The sequence below is a fragment of the Orcinus orca genome, chromosome 5 (genome assembly GCF_937001465.1).
Source record: "Orcinus orca chromosome 5, mOrcOrc1.1, whole genome shotgun sequence".
Classification (NCBI taxonomy): Eukaryota; Metazoa; Chordata; class Mammalia; order Artiodactyla; family Delphinidae; genus Orcinus; species Orcinus orca.
The window spans coordinates 102,071,011-102,089,391 of record NC_064563.1 but is presented as its reverse complement, the minus strand read 5'-3'; the positions used below and the strand labels follow the sequence as shown (position 1 = coordinate 102,089,391).

The 18,381-nt window shown below is 39.2% G+C and overlaps 1 protein-coding gene and 1 long non-coding RNA gene across 3 annotated transcripts in view; one reads left to right on the top strand and one right to left on the bottom strand.

Moving 5' to 3' along the window:
* COL8A1 (collagen type VIII alpha 1 chain) overlaps positions 1–18,381 on the top strand; it is a 159,530-nt gene that overhangs the window by 107,227 nt on the left and 33,922 nt on the right. The gene's annotated exons all lie outside the window — the stretch shown is intronic.
* Positions 13,258–18,381, bottom strand: part of LOC117202417 (uncharacterized) — a 52,467-nt gene continuing 47,343 nt past the window's right edge. Inside the window, exon 4 of the long non-coding RNA XR_004484750.2 lies at positions 13,258–17,689. This is a non-coding gene — a long non-coding RNA (uncharacterized LOC117202417). The remainder of the gene's footprint in view (positions 17,690–18,381) is intronic.

Sequence of the window (18,381 nt, the reverse complement as noted above, 5' to 3'; positions counted from 1 at the left end):
GTAAATTTACACACAGAATTTCTAAGACCTTGAACAAAAAAAATAATGTAAGGTATCTCATTAATATTTTTATATTGATTCCACATCAAAATGATAATATTTTTGATACCTTGAGTTAAATAAACTATGTTATTAAAATTAATTACACCTGTTTCTTTAACTTTTTTAATGTGACTACCAGAAAATGTAAAGTCACATACATGGCCATTGTTTCTGTTGGTCAGAAATGGACTAGAGGATTCCATTGTTCAGAGTCCATAGTACGGATTTCACAGTCCTGGACTTCTTTATACACCTGTCTTGATGTAGCTGAGACCAATTTCCAAAGACTCTGTCGAATATAGAGCAATGTAGATTCGCAACAATAATTCAGCCATTCTTACCCATCTTTTATAGGCAGGAGAAAAGTCAGACTTTGTTAGTTGATGCCTCAAATTCCTCATTCATTAAAAGGTCTCATTTTATACTTGTAGAATGATTGAAAATCTTAGAGTAAAAGTACCTTGGGGGGCTTCCCTGGTGGCGCAGTGGTTGAGAGTCTACCTGCCGATGCGGGGGACGTGGGTTTGTGCCCTGGTCCGGGAGGATCCCACATGCCGCGGAGCGGCTGGGCCCGTGAGCCATGGCCTCTGAGCCTGCATGTCTGGAGCCTGTGCTCCGCAACGGGAGAGGCCACAGCAGTGAGAGGCCCGTGTACCACAAAAAAAAAAAAAAAAAAAAAAATACCTTGGAAAGAACTATAAATTATATTTATGACTCTGTAGCACACCTTATTTTAAAATGTGTTCCCATTAAACATTATGAGTGAATGAGACATTGGACTATTAGGTGATATAGGCAATGTAAAATAATAACTATATATAAATTTATTATAAAATAGAGTATATTTTATTCCCCCTACCAACTCTTTAAGATATTTTATATATAATCCCTAAATAAGTAGCTTATTTCTGCTTTGAAAAATCTAAGTGAAAGTCCTCAGGAAAAATGGGTTCATATTTAGGAGAAAAAAAAAATATATAGCAAAAGACAATAATCAGGCTCCCTGACTTCAGACTATACGACAAAGCTACAGTTATCAAGACAGTGTGGTACTGGCATAAAAACAGAAATACAGATCAATGGAACAGGATAGAAAGCCCAGAGATAAATCCATGCACATGTGGTCACCTTATCTTTGATAAAGGAGGCAAGAATATACAATGGAGAAAAGACAGCCTCTTCAATAAGTGGTGCTGGGAAAACTGGACAGCTATATGTAAAAGAATGAAATTAGAACACTCCCTAACACCATACACAAAAATAAACTCCAAATGGATCAAAGACCTAAATGTAAGGCCAGACACTATAAAACTCTTAGAGGAAAACATAGGAAGAACACTCTATGACATAAATCACAGCAAGATCCTTTTTGACCCACCTCCTAGAGAAATGGAAATAAAAACAAAAATAAACAAATGGGACCTAATGAAACTTCAAATCTTTTGCACAGCAAAGGAAACCATAAACAAGATGAAAATACAACCCTCAGAATGGGAGAAAATATTTGCAAATGAAGCAACTGTAGCAAAACTACAGTGAGGTATCACCTCACACCAGTCAGAATGGCCATCATCAAAAAACCTACAACAATAAATGCTGGAGAGGGTGTGGAGAAAACGGAACCCTCATGCACTGTTGGTGGGAATGTAAATTGATACAGCCACTATGGAGAACAGTGTGGAGGTTCCTTAAAAAAACTAGAACTACCATACAACCCAGCAATCCCACTACTGGGCATACACCCTGAGAAAACCATACTTCATAAAGAGTCATGTACCACAATGTTCATTGCAGCTCTATTTACTATACCCAGGACATGGAAGCACCCTAAGTGTCCATCAACAGATGAATGGATAAAGAAGATGTGGCACATATATACAATGGGATATTACTCAGCCATAAAAAGAAACAAAATTGAGTTATTTGTAGTGAGGTGGATGGACCTAGAGTCTGTCATACAGAGTGAAATAAGTCAGAAAGAGAAAAACAAATACCATATGGGAACACATATATATGGAATCTAAAAAAAAAAGGTTCTGATGAACCTAGGGGCAGGACAAGAATAAAGACGCAGACGTAGAGAATGGACTTGAGGACACAGGGAGGGGGAAGGGTAAGCTGGGACGAAGTGAAAGAGTGGCATGGACATATGTACACTACCAAATGTAAAATAGATAGCTAGTGGGAAGCAGCCGCATAGCACAGGGAGATCAGCTCGGTGCTTTGTGACCACCTAGAGGGGTGGCATAGGGAGGGTGGGAGGGAGACGCAAGAGGGAGGGGATATGGGGCTATATGTATACATATAGCTGATTCACTTTGTTATAAAGCAGAAACTAACACACAATTGTAAAGCAATTACACTCCAATAAAGATGTTAAAAAAAAATAGCCCACAATACTGAAAAGTAAAATCTATTTGGCATTTATTATGCAGTCTCAGGCACTATACTAAGAGTTAGACCAAGATTATCTCATTTAGGGATTTGAAAATTAGCAACAGAGAGCAGAACCAACTTTTAATGGTTAAAAATTCTTAACCATTACTGCCTCTTAGGTCAGTGCTGTTTGAAGTCACAATGTGAGCTATGGAGACAGTATTAGAATATGAGGGAATATTGGGCAATAAGAGCAGAACTCTGCCCTCAAAGAGGACACAAGTTGGCAGACTTGTGAACATGTTTTTGAAAAATACATGCTTATAAACAAGATTATATGAAGGAGAAATTACTCTTCACTTTCTAAAGGTTTCTTTATGTTACGATAGAAATCTTTATAGCAATGTTCTCCAGTGTGTTAAAACTTACCTATTATTTATAAAGCAAAGGTCTAATGTAAAACAAAACTATATAATATGAGTTTCAGAGCTTTGTTTTTCTCTATGCATAATACCCACTTGGAGGAAAGTAGGCTGAAATAACCTTAAATATTTTCTGGAAAAAGAAGAAATGATGCCAAATAATCAAAATGGCACTGAAAATCACAAAACAGTGAAAACTGAAGAGTTATATAACTTTTTATACAATAAAAATAATATGTTACCTTTGAAGGCTGACATTAAAAATTGTGTATGTAAGCTAATCACATATTAATATTTTTAAAGATTTCAAAATATATAACTTATTGCCAGTTTCTTAATGTTCATGCTTACCTGCAATGAAATTTTAAAAAATATTAACAATAGCCAACTCTAGGTAGCAGAATTTTAGATATTTCTGTACTTATTTATACTTTTTTGTAATAATTCCAGAATAAGCAGGTATTGCTTTTATAATAAGTGAATACAAAATTTATTGTAATCAATTCCAAAATTGATTGCAAATGAGAAAGGCAAAAATTATCTTGGGGGGAGCGTAAAATGCAAATTTTGTTCTCAATCACAAAATTTTAAAATAATAATATATTTTATAGGTTCTTCTTTCCAGTCATTATTGCCCTTCCATTGATTCAAGATAAAGCAACCTGTGGACTACTCAGTTTCTCTAGACAGTGAGGGTGAAAGGTAGATTGGGTTTTCTAGATTTTCTTGAGAAAGCAATTTACCCTCAGCTGTGAACATGAGTATAAAGATCAAGGTTGTAATATGAGCTCTTAAAGCTCAAAGTTGTTATTGCAGCAATCAGAAAAGCAGAGCATCATGTAAAGTGTACCTCTTCACTGTAAAACAAACTGACCATAAATCATTTCTAATGGTATCTACTTAAAACTGGCCTTAGGCCTTGAGATGTATAAAATGTCATGTGAGAATATATTATATAATCATATCTTTGAGCAGGATAGGGCCTTAGTGATGCTAAAAAGTGAAATATAGAGCTGTTTTAGGCATCTCTTTCAAATATTCATGGAGAAGTATTTAGTCTGCTAACTTCTTTTATGACAACAACACTAAAATTTTACTACAAAGAAAACTCAGAAATGAGTTCCTTGTGTCATTTGATCATTAAATCATAAATCCACAGACCATTAGAGCTGAAAGGGACCTTCTAGACTATCTCATCCAATACCAGTATTTTACAGATGAGAAAACTAAGAAGCATAAATTATTTTCTCAGGAAAAAATGAAACCACTGAAAAATATCCCAAAGTATCCAGGAATTTCTGTAAGTTTTCATAGGAAGGAGTAGGTATTTCAAATCCTACCAGAACTTGATAGTTTGGTTGTGGGTACTCCTGGGCAAGGAAGAAAATATACTAATATTGGCTAATTCATATAATATATGAAAAACACATTCACAGTGAATGCCTATAAAGTAAAAACCAAAAGCATAACAAAGCCAATGATTTCAGACTAGATCACTCACTCATTACTCAGCTTCCTTTCTTCAGTGAGTCAAATAATTGAAAGGAGCTTTCTTTGCCACTTTTCATACACAAATCATCTATTATCCTGGCTACTTCCACAGTTGCTGATAGACCAAAGAATAATGGGACATTCATTACTTGAGTTAAAAAAGAAAGGGTGTCAAAATCCTCCTGATTTTATGCATTTATGAAAAATATGCTTATAATAAAATTATATGTATTAAAAACATATACCTCATCCCCCCCAAAATACATACTACACGTTATGGAGATTGTCCTGGAACAAGTACATATTAAGACTCTTTTTCTAAGTTTGTCTAAGAAACTGAAATAGTAACACTTGATTTTAAGGAAAATAGGACAATGCATGTACTTGTACTGTCATCTATAAAATAGGAAGAAGAGTAGATTCTCACAAAGCTGTTTAAGGATTAAATCAGTAACAGTTGTAAAGTGCTTAGTTCAGTGCTTGGCACATAGTTAACACTCACTAAGTGTCAGATAGTAGTCCTGGTAGTGATATTATTATTTAAAACACGATGACTCCTCCAAACACACCCTTCCTCTCAGTCAAACCAAACTCTTGAGATTCCCCTCACTGTTTCATGGCACATGCTGACCCCTTTCCAAATGTTCTTTCCCTACTTCCCCTGGTGAACCCATCAGCCAGGGTTCAGCTATGAAATTCCCTCCTCTAACTTGTCTTCCCTCATCCCTGCTCCTGACTTAGCTGCATTCACCCATTTCCCAGGGTGCCCTGCAATATGCCTCTTCTAGCAATTGAGACATGACTTTTTTTTACTTGATTTCCCCCCTCTCCCATCTAACACACACATGCACGCATGCACATGCACGCATGTACACATGGAACTGAAGGTGCATCACACTCTGCATCACACACATATTTTTGTATCTCTATAGAAACACCTATTGAAATGAATGAACTAACTCCTATATAAAAAAATAAGTGATTTTTTTCTTCATAAGTAGTTATCAGGCTAGAATGTGTATCTAGTGGCCTCAGTTTTGAAGGGGAAAAGGGGTGAAGGATATAGTGGGAGAGCTTGGGGATACAACTTGGCAGCCCTGGGCCCTGGCTCTGCCACAAGACTAACCTTATGGTCTTCAGTGAGTCATTTAACTGCCTGGACTCACTCTCCTTCTTAGCAAAATGAATGAGTTGGGCAAAATATTCTCTGAAGACCCACTCAGTGCTAACATTTATATGATGCTAAACATTGGTTCATCTCAGTGGTTCTCAAACTTCAGCAGGGATCAGAACCATCAGGTGGGCTTGTGAAAACTGATTCCTGGTCAGCGGGTCTGAGATGGGGCCCAAGAATTTGTATTTTTTATAATTTCCCAGGTGATGCTGAGGCTGCTGGGGGTGATGGTGCACCAGACTTTGAGAACCAGTGATTAATCTTAACACAGGATATCCTGACACTGTCCTTTTGCCACCTGGCAGACAGTAAATTCACAGTAGGGTGGAGGCAAATAAACCCAGGCTTCTGTGAAGCTGCCATCAGGAAGACTGTGTGCTTTTGGGTGAGTCCCAAGAGTGGCCACAGAAGGCAGACTTTGCTGACCGTAACAGTTCTGTTAAAGACCCACGTTGTGGGCAAGGGACAGCCCGAGTTCACAATGCTGCAGGGCACAGAAAACAAATTCTAGGGTTTGAACCATCTGTTAAAGCCTACTGCTTCTGAAGTCACAATGGATCACAATTGCCATCTAGTGATAGCTTTGAATTACTGCATCTAGAGACTGCGGAATGAAATGATGCTTTAATTTGGAAGCTACTACTTTTTACCAAACTGTTCAAGATGAGAACTTCTGAGAACAAGCTCTAAAGTATGCTGGTCTTATCTACACTTGTACCTAGGCACTGTAGAAATAAACAGGCGTATATCACTTACTATGTGCTAGGCACTGTTCTAATACTGTATCTATGTTCAGTTATTCACAGCAACCCCATAAGACAGATACAATTATTATGCCCACTTTATAGACAGGAAATACAACTACAGATGTACAAAGAAATTAAGAAACTTGCCTGAGGTAGAGTGGTAGAGCTGGAATTGAACCTAGACAGCTCCTGGAGAGAGATTCTCTTATATCAGCAATTTAAATACATAGGTAATGGAAACAATTGGTACCTGCGCAGTAGTCCCACCTTTACCATGGTTTTCTTTTCTGCAGTTTTTTACAGTCAACCACCATCTGAAAACATCAAATGGAAAATTCCAGAAATAAACAATTCATAATTTTTTAATTGCATGCTGTTCTGAGGTAGCATGATGAAATCTCATGCCCTCTCACTCCGACCCACCCAGGATATTAATCATCTCTTTGTCCCATCAGTTAGTCATTTAGTAGCTGGTTCAGTTATCAGATTGACCGTGGCAGTATCTCAGTGCTTGTGTTCAAGTCACCCTTATTTTACCTAATAATGACCTCAAAGCCCCAGAGTAGTGATGCTGGCAACTCGGATATGCCAAAGAGAAGCCATAAAGTGCTTCTTCTAAATGAAAAGGGGGAAGTTCTTGACTTAATAAGGAAAGAAAAAAATCATATGCTGAGGTTGCTAAGATTTACAGAAAGAACAAATTTTCTATCTGTGAAATTGTGAAGAAGGAAAAAGAAATCCATGCTAGTTTTGCTGTCACACCTTAAACTGCAAAAATTATGGCCACAGTGTGTGATAAGTACTTAATTAAGATGGAAAAGACATTAACTTTGTACAATAAGATATTTTGAGAGACCACATTCACATAACTTTCATTAAACCATATAATTGTTCTATTTTATTATTAGTTATTGTTGTTAATCTCTTACTGTGACTAATTTATAAATTAAACTTTATCATAGGTATGTAGGTATAGGAAAAAACATAATACATAGGGTTTGGTACTATTCAAGGTTTCAGGCATCCACTGGGGGTATTGGACCATATCCCCCACAGATAAGAGGTACTACTGTGAATAGTTCCCAGATATGGGTCTGAAAATTTTTATGAAATATATACTGGAGAATTAATTTTTTCTGATTCTTCCAAATGAAATCAGCTCATGTATAAAACTAAAGAAATGTATCTACCTACACAAAGACACCACAATGCAACAAAAACAGCACCAACTTGGAATCAACTTCCAACTTGCTGTGCAACTTTGGACAGGTTGCTTAACCTCTCTGGGCCCCACTTTCTTCATCTATAAAGTAGAAAAAATTAAAATGGAGTTCACGTGGTTTAAAGTTCTTTAAAGCCAGATTAAATTTTTGAGAACTGCTCAAGTTATCCAGTGAATGTGGTCACAAGAGCAAATAGGGAGATAATGGAAAGTAACCATACTTGTTGTTCTCAAATTGTCCTGCACATGGGAAAGGAGACAGAACAGCAGGTTAGATCTCCTGGTCTATTATGCAGACGTGCTTGTGGTAATAATAACACTCATGGTGAATGCAGAGAAGTAGAGCTCAATCAGGGAGATCTATGTTTCACTTCTCTTCCTGAGTGCTGCACTTGGCTTGTGCACGTGAACTCTGCACCCCTGTATACCCCTGCCTTCCAAGAGTCCTCACCAAAGCACTCCTGCAGAAAAGTCGAATCCTTGCTGGTGGATTGAGGTCCAACCCCCCTCACTCCAGACTTCTTTTATCAGATTTCCTTGGATTTAAAAACCTGCTCACTGCTAAGCCTTTTAACTCTTTAACCTAAGACTTCTCAGTTACCAAACCATTTCTAACCTCAATAAACCAAACACTACAGGATGGTTATCAAACCAAAATACTAGTGGTACAGAAACACAAAGGTTGGTTATTTGCTTGGTGCTGAGCTCTGATTGAGCAGAAAAAAATCGGTATTTCCAGTACCTATTAAAGGATCTTTTGGATTGAACACATAGAATGTAATTATGTATTACAATTTACATGAGAATTTTCCTTCAAAGAGCTCGTTTCTATAAAGTTATTTTTAAAATAAAGATCCTCAAAATAAGGTGATGGTACCTAAATAATAGTGACTCAGGATACGTTTTTATAGAGAGATCCTAAAACTTGCTGATATGAAAAATGTTTCCTCAGTATTTAAAATAGTCAGACTCGGGCTTCTCTGGTGGCGCAGTGGTTGAGAGTCCGCCTGCCGATGCAGGGTGTCCGGGAAGATCCCACATGCCGCAGAGCGGCTGGGCCCGTGAGCCATGGCCTCTTAGCCTGCGCGTCCGGAGCCTGTGCTCCGCAACCAGAGAGGCCATAACAGTGAGAGGCCTGCATACCACAAAAAAAAATAATAATAAAATAAAATAGTCAAACTCATACAAACAGGAATAGAATGGTGGTTGTGAGGGGCTGGGGGCAGGGGAAATGGGATGTGCTGTTCAGTGGGTATAAAAGTGTCAGTTATGCGAGATGAATAAGTTCTAGAGATCTGCTGAAGGACATTTTGTTTATGGTTAATGATACTGTACTATACCTTTAAAAACTTAAGAGGGTAGATCGTACGTTATCTGTTCCTACCATGAAAGAAGGGAGGGAGGGAGGAAGGGAGGGAGGAAGGAAGGAGGAAAGACTGTTGCTGTCCAAGTAAGGTCAGACTTTAAAAACCGCAGTAACTTTGAGAAACTATTTTTTAGGGAAATAGGATTAGTTTTCAACATTATTCTTTGTGATCTATGCAATGTCATATAACCATAACTTTCCAAAACTTAAATTCAAAATATTATGCATTTGTCAAAATAAATATTACATTTTAAAAGGACTATATAAGGTCTCAGAATTTTTGATGCCAAAAAAAGGGAACATATCCTAAACTTTGAGCCTGAGCAACCAGATAGATAAGTGGTAATATCATTTTCCAAAATAGGGAAGCCTGGGGTAGAATTAGTTTTTTAAAACTTATAATCCTCTAATCATGTTAGTTAATTTCATTTCAGAATTAATTTTTTTAAGTGAAAGGAATTTTTAATTCAAGAGGATTTGGGATATGTCACCCCCTTTTTAAGGCTGAGCCATGTTTAGCAACAGTGATATTCCACCACCATGTGGACTCCCACTCTGAGATAGAATTCTGAACCAGACAATCAGCCTGATCCAGTGTGATGTTTCAAAATATTCTTTTGTAAAATAGTTTCAAAAACCCATGACTGGAGAATTAAAAAATCATGCCTTCTGTCTAGGACATGTTTATAAATATGCATAATGGAAGCCTAGCTCTCCACTCTTTCAAGAAGTAAGGTAAAAGTCCATGGCTCAGTTCAAAGGAATGTTAAATACTGGCCTGAGATTTATACTCTTGGGAAAGAATGTTACAGTGGAAACAGGGAAGAAATGTGCTTGGTTTGTGAGCCAGTGGCTCTTTTGTGGGAACCAGAGTCTTGAACTTTCAGGCAGCTGTGTTGTACTGAGTGTGGCCGCAAAGATCTGGGGACAGTGCCATCATCGCATCACCCATATATGATTGCTAAGAGCAAGAAAACCCTTTGGGGGTACAGAGACTTAGCCAAAGTCGCCGTAAATCTGGATAGAACCAAAACTAAGTAAACAGTATTTTAAAAATGGATACAGGAATTATTTTACTTGTATGTAGAGAAAACTGAAGGGACACCAAATTCCAAGGAAATGTGGTTCCTTTGTCAGGTCCCCCTTTTTCAGAGAATGCCTCCTTTTCAATATTTTAGTTTGTCTGATGGATACTAATTAGCTACGATTTTTTATAGATGAAGACATGAAATTCTCATGGCATATAAAGACAGGGACCTTTCCATCTTCTTTATTGCTGTGTCCCAAGCAATTAGAACTTTACCTGGCACACAGCACTCAGCAAATCTTTGTTGAATGAATGGAGAAAAGATGGAACAAATAGCTAAGTCAAAGGAAAAAATAGAAAGTAGAAAGGAATATTCTCTTTCTAATTGTTTTTATGTAAAAAGCCATATTGTTGGCTGAAATCTAATAAAAATTACAAGAGAAAACTTTCTTTCGGGGGAGCAGCTCTTGTATAATGCACTCTTTTTCTCTGGTGTCAGCACTGGGTTCTCATTGCCCTGCATATTTATAACATTCATTGGCACTGACTGAGCATTAACAGATCTTTATCTTGAGTTTCACCAGTTTTTATGTAGCCTACATATTTCACCCAGTCTTCATAGTCTTTGTCAAGGGGGCATCATAAAACTGGAGACTTAAAGAAAAAATTGAATAATTGACAGGCTGGCAACCACAAAATTTGATTTCTTTTGACCACCCACTCAGTTCTAAGGTGCTATGATTCTAATTTGCCTTAAATTTACATCTGTTTGGTCTTCTTAAAAAAAAATTTTTTTTTTTACATTAATTCATTCACCCTTACCAGTTCTGACCTCAAGCTCAAGGGCAGTCTTTTTTCCATTGCTTTCATTCTATCTGGCCGTAGCTATTGAGTAGCTATGGATTGAAGCTAGTAAAGAGAGAAAAATAAGAAACAAAAAAGGAAACATCCTTTTAGGAAAGCATTTGATGAGAAAATAGAAGCCTCACATATCTAAGGCATAGGCTTGCCTGGAATCTGGTCTGGATTTTAGAGGCTGTTATCACTCAGCCTCAAGTGGATCAGCATGAATCTGTTCTTGTATCCAATGTTCTTTGAGATCCTTGACTCTAAGACCTTTTAGAAATGTGTATAAGTCATTCTAAAGTGAGAAAATGAATAGGATGCATTCTATTAGGAAGCTAAGAGGAGAGAAAATAAATCTTTCCCATCTCCCTTTTTGGTGACATTATACTTTAAAAATAGGTATGGGGAGGAGCTCAGGGGAGGAATTTCAGTTAGGCTAATCTACTTACTAATAGAATTTCTTCCAGGATACAAGAGCCTTTGGCAAACATTGGTTGGCACATTCTTCCTAAAAGGTAAAAGACTTTTTCTTCCTTTGGCAGGTTTTAAAAGACACTTAAGAGTGTCAGGCAAACCTTCCAAACCATGGCCAAAAGCAGGTTAATCCAAAACACACAACATCCCCAGCCAGCTCAAGATCAACAACAAAAAATTAGGTCTACGGATTACAGGATGTTAACTGTGAAACATAATCCCGTGATATTTATGGCTCCGGAGACTCGGCAGAGCTACTCTCGAGCGCTGTGAAATACTCCTTACACTGGGGCAATTGCTCATATTTGATGCTGTAACATGTATCGTACTGAAGAGAATCAATTAGTCACAATCTATGCAGTAGGGTCATAGTTCTCAAACTTTAGAGGGCCTAACCATCAACTGGAGCAAGCTTGTAGAAAATTTGGGTTTTTGGTCCACTTCCCAAGCCTATCTAGTCAGACTCCGTGGGGAAGGAGATTGGGAACAAGGAAGGCCAATGAGTAAGGTGCAGATGTTCTGCACACCACACATTGAGAATCACTGCCCTGGAGTCTGGACAAGGTCCCTAAAGTCAGGACTGTCTCCAGCTCCAATTCCCTGCACCTAGCACTAAGGCTGGAACGTGGTAGATACTCAAGGACTATTGAAAGAATGAAAAGCAGTGAGTATTGATGGATGCCAAGGACTGTTGTAAGCACTCTACACATATTAACTCATTTAATCCTCATAATAAAGGACTATTATTAGCCTTGGCACTTGCTGGGCACTCTGCTCCCACACTGTCCAAAGTGTTACCTGACTGGTTCCTTTGTTACATTCAAATGTAAAGTAGCAACAGTTTTACACCCATCCCATCACCAGACCCTGTTCCTTTTCTTTACAGTATTTGCCTCTAAAGTTATCTGGTTTGTTTTTTTTGTCTGACTCCCTTCACTAACATTTAAGCTCCATTAGAATAGAAATCTTGCAAGTCTTATTTGTCACTGTATCTTTAATGCCTGACTCACAACAGACACCAAGGAAATATTTAAATATTTAACTGAATGTATGTTAAAAACGCATAGTAAATGCAAAGTAAAGGAGTTGTGTTTGCTATATAATTTCTTCGTTCTCTCAGAACTTCCAAAATTTATTATGATAAGTATGAAAAGTGAAAGAAAGACTTCTAACCCAGAAATGTCCTGAAGCTGCTTTCCTGATCTACCTTGTCGCAAGTCAGAGACTGGACATGAGAAAAAGGGAGAACCAAGTAAGGGTTAAAATGGAAAGTCTGGAAGATTTTTCACTCTAGGGCATCAATATTTTCTTTGAAATGAATTCTTAGGACATCAGACACACCCATGTTCAAACATAAGTAAAAATCATATTCCGAGATTAAATGTACATGATTTTTAGATTAACCAATGTTTTTATTAGCCACATAATGCCTGCTTTACTAGTTTAAAAAGCTGTACCTACATGACATCAGAAGAGCTAGTTAAAACAATGAAACTCAAGCTGATGCTTCAATTGTGACACCGTGCACCTCAGATTTAGACTTGAACCCCTGTACCGGGACTCAAAACCAGCCTAAGCCCAGATTGGGGCTCGAACCCACGGTCCTTTAATTAGAATCACTCATCTGGTGTCTGGACTTACTGAGGCTCAGGTTCTTTGTGTCTCAGCACAGAAGGAATTCAGCAAGAGGCAAAGTGATAGGCAAGAAGTAGATTTATTAACATAGGATGCTTGTAAGAGACACAAGCGGGCAGGCAAGGGAGCTCTGCCCTGAGGATTAAGTGGGCTACAATTTTATAGTCAAAGGAAAGGGGGAAGGGAAAAGACTGCCTTCTTCGAGTAGACATGAGGCTTACATCACTGGTTCCTCCTTCGTATCAGGCAGGAGAGTGTCTGACCCTATGAGGTCAAACTAGGATTATCATAGCGCTTATTCAAATCAGTAGAAGGGTGGTGACATTTTTCTTCCACCTAATGGCCTGGGGCATATCTCGTGCTTTTATTTATGGCTTTATAGTTAAGCAAGCCTGCTTTGTTCCACGACGTTCCAATAGCTTTCTTTATCCTTTTTCTTTTTTTTTTTTTTTTTTGCGGTACGTGGGCCTCTCACTGTTGTGGCCTCTCCCGTTGCAGAGCACAGGCTCCGGACGCGCAGGCTCAGCGGCCATGGCTCACAGGCCAAGCCGCTCCGCGACACGTGGGATCTTCTCGGACCAGGGCACGAACGCTCGTCCCCTGTATCAGCAGGCGGACTCTCAACCACTGCGCCACCAGGGAAGCCCCCAATAGCTTTCTTGAGCGATCATTAACTTACAGTGGTCTCCCAAAGTTTCCTAGGTTTCCCTCTCTATCTATAGTCCCCTACTGGGACTTCTACAACTACCTGTATAACTATGCTATTCTATCCCTATCAGTAGTAAGAAGAATGGGTAGACCAGTTCACTCCAAATGGTGAATGTGTCAGGATCATTGACCATTTTACCCTGTGCCAACAAAATCAAAATCAGGAACTGAATGTAGACTCAGGAGAGAGAAAGAAACTCATTTTAACTGGGTTTCTCACATGGTATAGCTCAAAACCACGGGTCCTTTGAAAAAGGCCACTAGCTAGTTGATGTCATATCAATACCAACCAAACTCCGGCAGGATTCTGACCATGGATGATAAAATCAACCTCCACCTCTTCATTTATGGTAGTGGGTCTCAGGCAAACAATAGCTAGGGCCAAGGGATTGCTGCTGAATGAAGTTTTTTGTTCCAAGTCATTTTTACCACTTGCACTGAAATGCCAGAAATGAATGTTGTCAGGGATGCTGTTGGATAGAACATACTCAAAATCAACTAGAAACATTTAATAAAAAAGTTTTTCTTGTTTTATTTTGAGAATATCTTTTTGCCATGATCACTCAGGGAGTTAGCCAGACCTGGGTTGGCTTCATTAGTCATCTCAGAGAATGTGGAGAGATTATGGGAAAATCTTTCCATTTTTGAGAAATTGCTGATTACCAATCATATTCACTTCAGTCAGTCTTTGAGGCTTAGAACGAAACTTGGAAGTACCAAAGTAAATGTGGGAAGGGGCAGAGGAGGTCATGCAACCAACAGTGAGGTCTCTTCTTACTACAGGAAGGCGAAGATTCTTTGCAAAGACCTTCACCTCGGAAGAATCTTGCTGCCATCCACCCCACCCATTGAGAAAGATTTAATCAGAATTTTTAAAAAGATAGAAAGAAATTTGTTTTCATTTTTAAATTTTGCAAGTTCAATCAACAAATGTAATTTCCTTGTCCACCACCCAGGCCTTCAAAACCATCTGGGTTAACTCAAAGCCAGGTTTAGCACTTTTTGTTTCCATTTTGTGAGCAAAACATGATTTGGATTACAAATTTCTCTGAGGTTCATGCATAGAGCTGAGAGACTCTGTCATTTCCTTATCAGAAGCAACAGGAGAAATTCCAAATATGAAGACTCACAAAGATTTATTGCCTCAATTCCCAGCCTGACACTTGGCTCAGCACAGAGAGTACACAGCCAAAAAGAAGTCCTTTACTAAGGTATGAAAGGAACTGGATGCTTGTGAAATCCAGACTTGGGAGTGACACAAACAGGGGTTTGGGCTTTTCCAAGGCCAGCAGAACCTAGTCTGTTTGAAGTCGGATCAGTTGATTTCTTGAACATTTCAAATAAGCAAAATTCTGCAGGAAATGGGAGCCAGATGCATTTTTAACTCAGGAGTTCCTCGGAAGACAGGCAGAAAATAATCAAACGACATCCTCTAGTTTCATTTTGGCCCTTCTCCTAGACCTACCCTCTAGAACTATACCCCAGACATGTATGTAGAGACAGTGATGGAATAAACTCCAGGAGGGGTACAGGTAGAAGTGTATCTAAATAATAATTTGAATTTATTTAGATAATAATTTAAAATTTATTTACATAAGAGTTGTATTTAAATACAAAAAGAAACAATATGTGTCTGATATAAATGTAGACGAATTTTAAAATACTACATTATTTGGAAGAGGCTCCAAAACATTTTAGGAAGCATCTATTGTAAACTAGGCACTTGGTTGGCAATTTTCACAATGATCCTCTAAGGTAGGTTGTCATTATTCTCATGATACACTTAAGAAACTGAGGCTTCTTGAGATTCAGTGATTTGCCAGAGGCCACAATGACTGTAAATGAAGAGGCTCATCAAAGGAGTCCCCAAGTGGTCCTCAGGATTGAAATCTAAATGGAAAGAATCTAAGACTAAGCTTCTTCTATACTAGCTTTTGCTAGTCGTCCATGTGACCCAGGAATAAATGAGCAGCCTGTGTTGAAGATGAGTCAGGAGTGGTTGGCAGCTGTTGCCTGCGCTCTAGAGCCCATGAGCCACAACTACTGAGCCAGAAACACCACCACGCCAAGTAGGCACAGGCAACCTTCCCCCATGAACTCAGAGGGGAGAAGGAAGACGGACTCTCCTTCTCCAAAAAGCTTTGGCTTCAGACATTTAGAGAAAACATAAGAAACATGAAAAGAAGAAAACAGACTCACTTGGCCACACCTAGTCACTAGCTTGCTAATACCTTGTTCTTTGTTCTTGTGACTTTCACAGAAGATGAAATATTTCTTGCCTCTTAACTTCACATATGCTGCCCAGAAGCCCCCAGGTTTCCTGGAATTAAGGATTCCAAATATTCCAGCAATAATTTTCTGACACCAAGCTTTGGCTGACAGAGAGCAGATACATACCATGTTTGGTACAACTGATGTCTGGGGATTTTTCCTCTGCTTTTTCTTCCAATGAAACTGTCCCATTATTGGTTTTGATTTATTAATTATGATATTTCCCTTTCCAGAAATCTCATTTGCAAGATAAAAAAAAAGAATAAAAATGGTAACGGATAGCCATCCCTGGTATTTTGTTAGTTCTCCTCGGCTTTTGCTTTTGAACAGTCTGCTCTGTTTCTTGGGCGCTTCTGTGTCAGCAAAGAAAATCATGGACATTTTAGCATGGAATTTTTTATGGGTATCCATGTTAATCAGGCCCACTCCTAACATTTGTGATGCTTTGGGCAAAAGTACAAGTGGAGGCCCTCATACCATACATTTAAGTATTTAAAAGTTATGGATTGGGACTTCCCTGGCGGTCCACTGGTTAAGACTTCGCCTTCCAATGCAGGGAGTGTGCGTTTGATCCCCGGTCAGGGAGCTAAGAGCCTCACGGCGGAAAAACCAAAACATAAAACAGAAGCAATTTTGTAACATATTCAATAAAGACTTTTAAAATGGTCCACATTAGGCTTCCCTGGTGGCACAGTGGTTAAGAATCCGCCTGCCAATGCAGGGGACACGGGTTCAAGCCCTGGTCCAGGAAGATCCCACATGCTGCGGAGCAACTAAGCCCGTGTGCCACAACTACTGAGCCTGCGCTCTAGAGCCCACGAGCCACAACTACTGAGCCCACGTGCTACAACTACTGAAGCCCGCACGCCTAGAGCCCGTGCTCTGAGAAGCCACTGCAATGAGAAGCCTGTGCACCATATCGAAGGGTAGCCCCCACTCACCACAACTAGAGAAAGCCCGTGCGCAGCAATGAAGACCCAATGCAGCCAAAAATAAATAAATAAAGTTTTAAAATAAATAAATAAAATGGTCCACATTAAAAAGAAATATATATGTGTATATATAAAGTTGTGGGTCAAGCTAACAAACTGTTAAATAGCTTCTGTTTTATCCTCTGCCTTGGCAAATATACATTCATAGCGACCTGAAAGGCCACATTCAGATTTGGAATTCTCAGACTCCTTGAAGTGCTGCACAGGAATGCAGAGGTGCAGGGAGGCCAGCCTACCCCTGGCTCATTTGTTCCCATCTCCAGCTCAGCCGTCGACCACAAGAGGTTTCACAACCAGGCATGTGAAGACGCCACCTGCACAGCCAACCCCATTCACAACCACTAACAAACAGATGCTCCCTGGCCCCATGTTGGACCCAGAGGTGTACAGCCCAGGGGGACAGTCCATCTCAGGAGGCTGAGCCCTGAGAAGAAGCCTGTGAAGTCACTAGAAAGAACTCAAGATCATCCGGTTAGAGAATTCTAGGGTACGTGTACCCGAGCATGGTCTAGAAGAAAGCAGGCTCTGGACAGCACAATCTCTGGGATCCTTACCCCATGGCAGGTGGAGAAGGTACAGCTTCAGGAAGGTCAGAGCAGAGGCCCCTCTTGGCCTGATCCAGGTAGTACTTGGACTTAATGTCCCCTTTATTGTAACGGCTAAGTAAGAATTAACCTTATACTGGCCATGTTTTATCCATCATTTCCAAGTAACAGCGAAAGACATCTCAGAAGGATATTTAGAACTAGAAGCTCAAGATCCATGGTTTCTCATAAGGCGAGGCATCTCCACCTCAGTATCACTGAGGATTATTCAGTTTGCTCTTTGCATTGCAAGTACAGTCATCTGATTTCCCGCTCCAGTTTCCATGGTCCAAAGCCAATGAAGAAACAGAATCTGTTAAATATTCAAAAGGAGACATCATTAACAATGGATTATTATCTAACATGGAAATAACTTAATTAAAAGGAGGGAGTATAAGTACATATTTCATTGTCATAAATTTCCTTAGAAGATGAAACAAGAGCTGGAGAAATGTACTCTGGGAGATGGGAAGGAGGGAAGAGTGGGTTCCTTGGGTTTACATTTGTTTCAAGTGAGGTAGACTGTGATTCTCCCTCCTGTCTAATGCCCTGGATCCACTCCTGCCTCTGTCAGTAATAATAACAACAATAAAAACAGCTAATACTTATATCGCACTTACTCTGTGCTAGACGTTATTCTAAGAGCTCTACCTATATTTACTTATTTAATCTGCACAAAAGCCCTACAAAGTAGCTATTATTATTATCTTCATTTTATAGAGGAGGAAAGTGAGGCATAAAAAGATTTTGGAAAAAAGGTAAGCCTTGCCCAAGGTCATGTAGGTAATAAGATTCAGAGCTGGGATTTGAACACTGGCACTAGAGTCTGTGCACTAGCAACACATTCTACTACTTCTTGGGATGGTTTACCACCTAGGGACTGGCCAGCTCAGCTATTGCTCACCCTCTGCTCGGCCCTGCTTCACCAAGCAACCATGCATTTGTCCCTAGTAGTTGGAGGTTTGACCTGGAAGAGTGGGTGTCTCTTTGGCTGACCTGGGACTT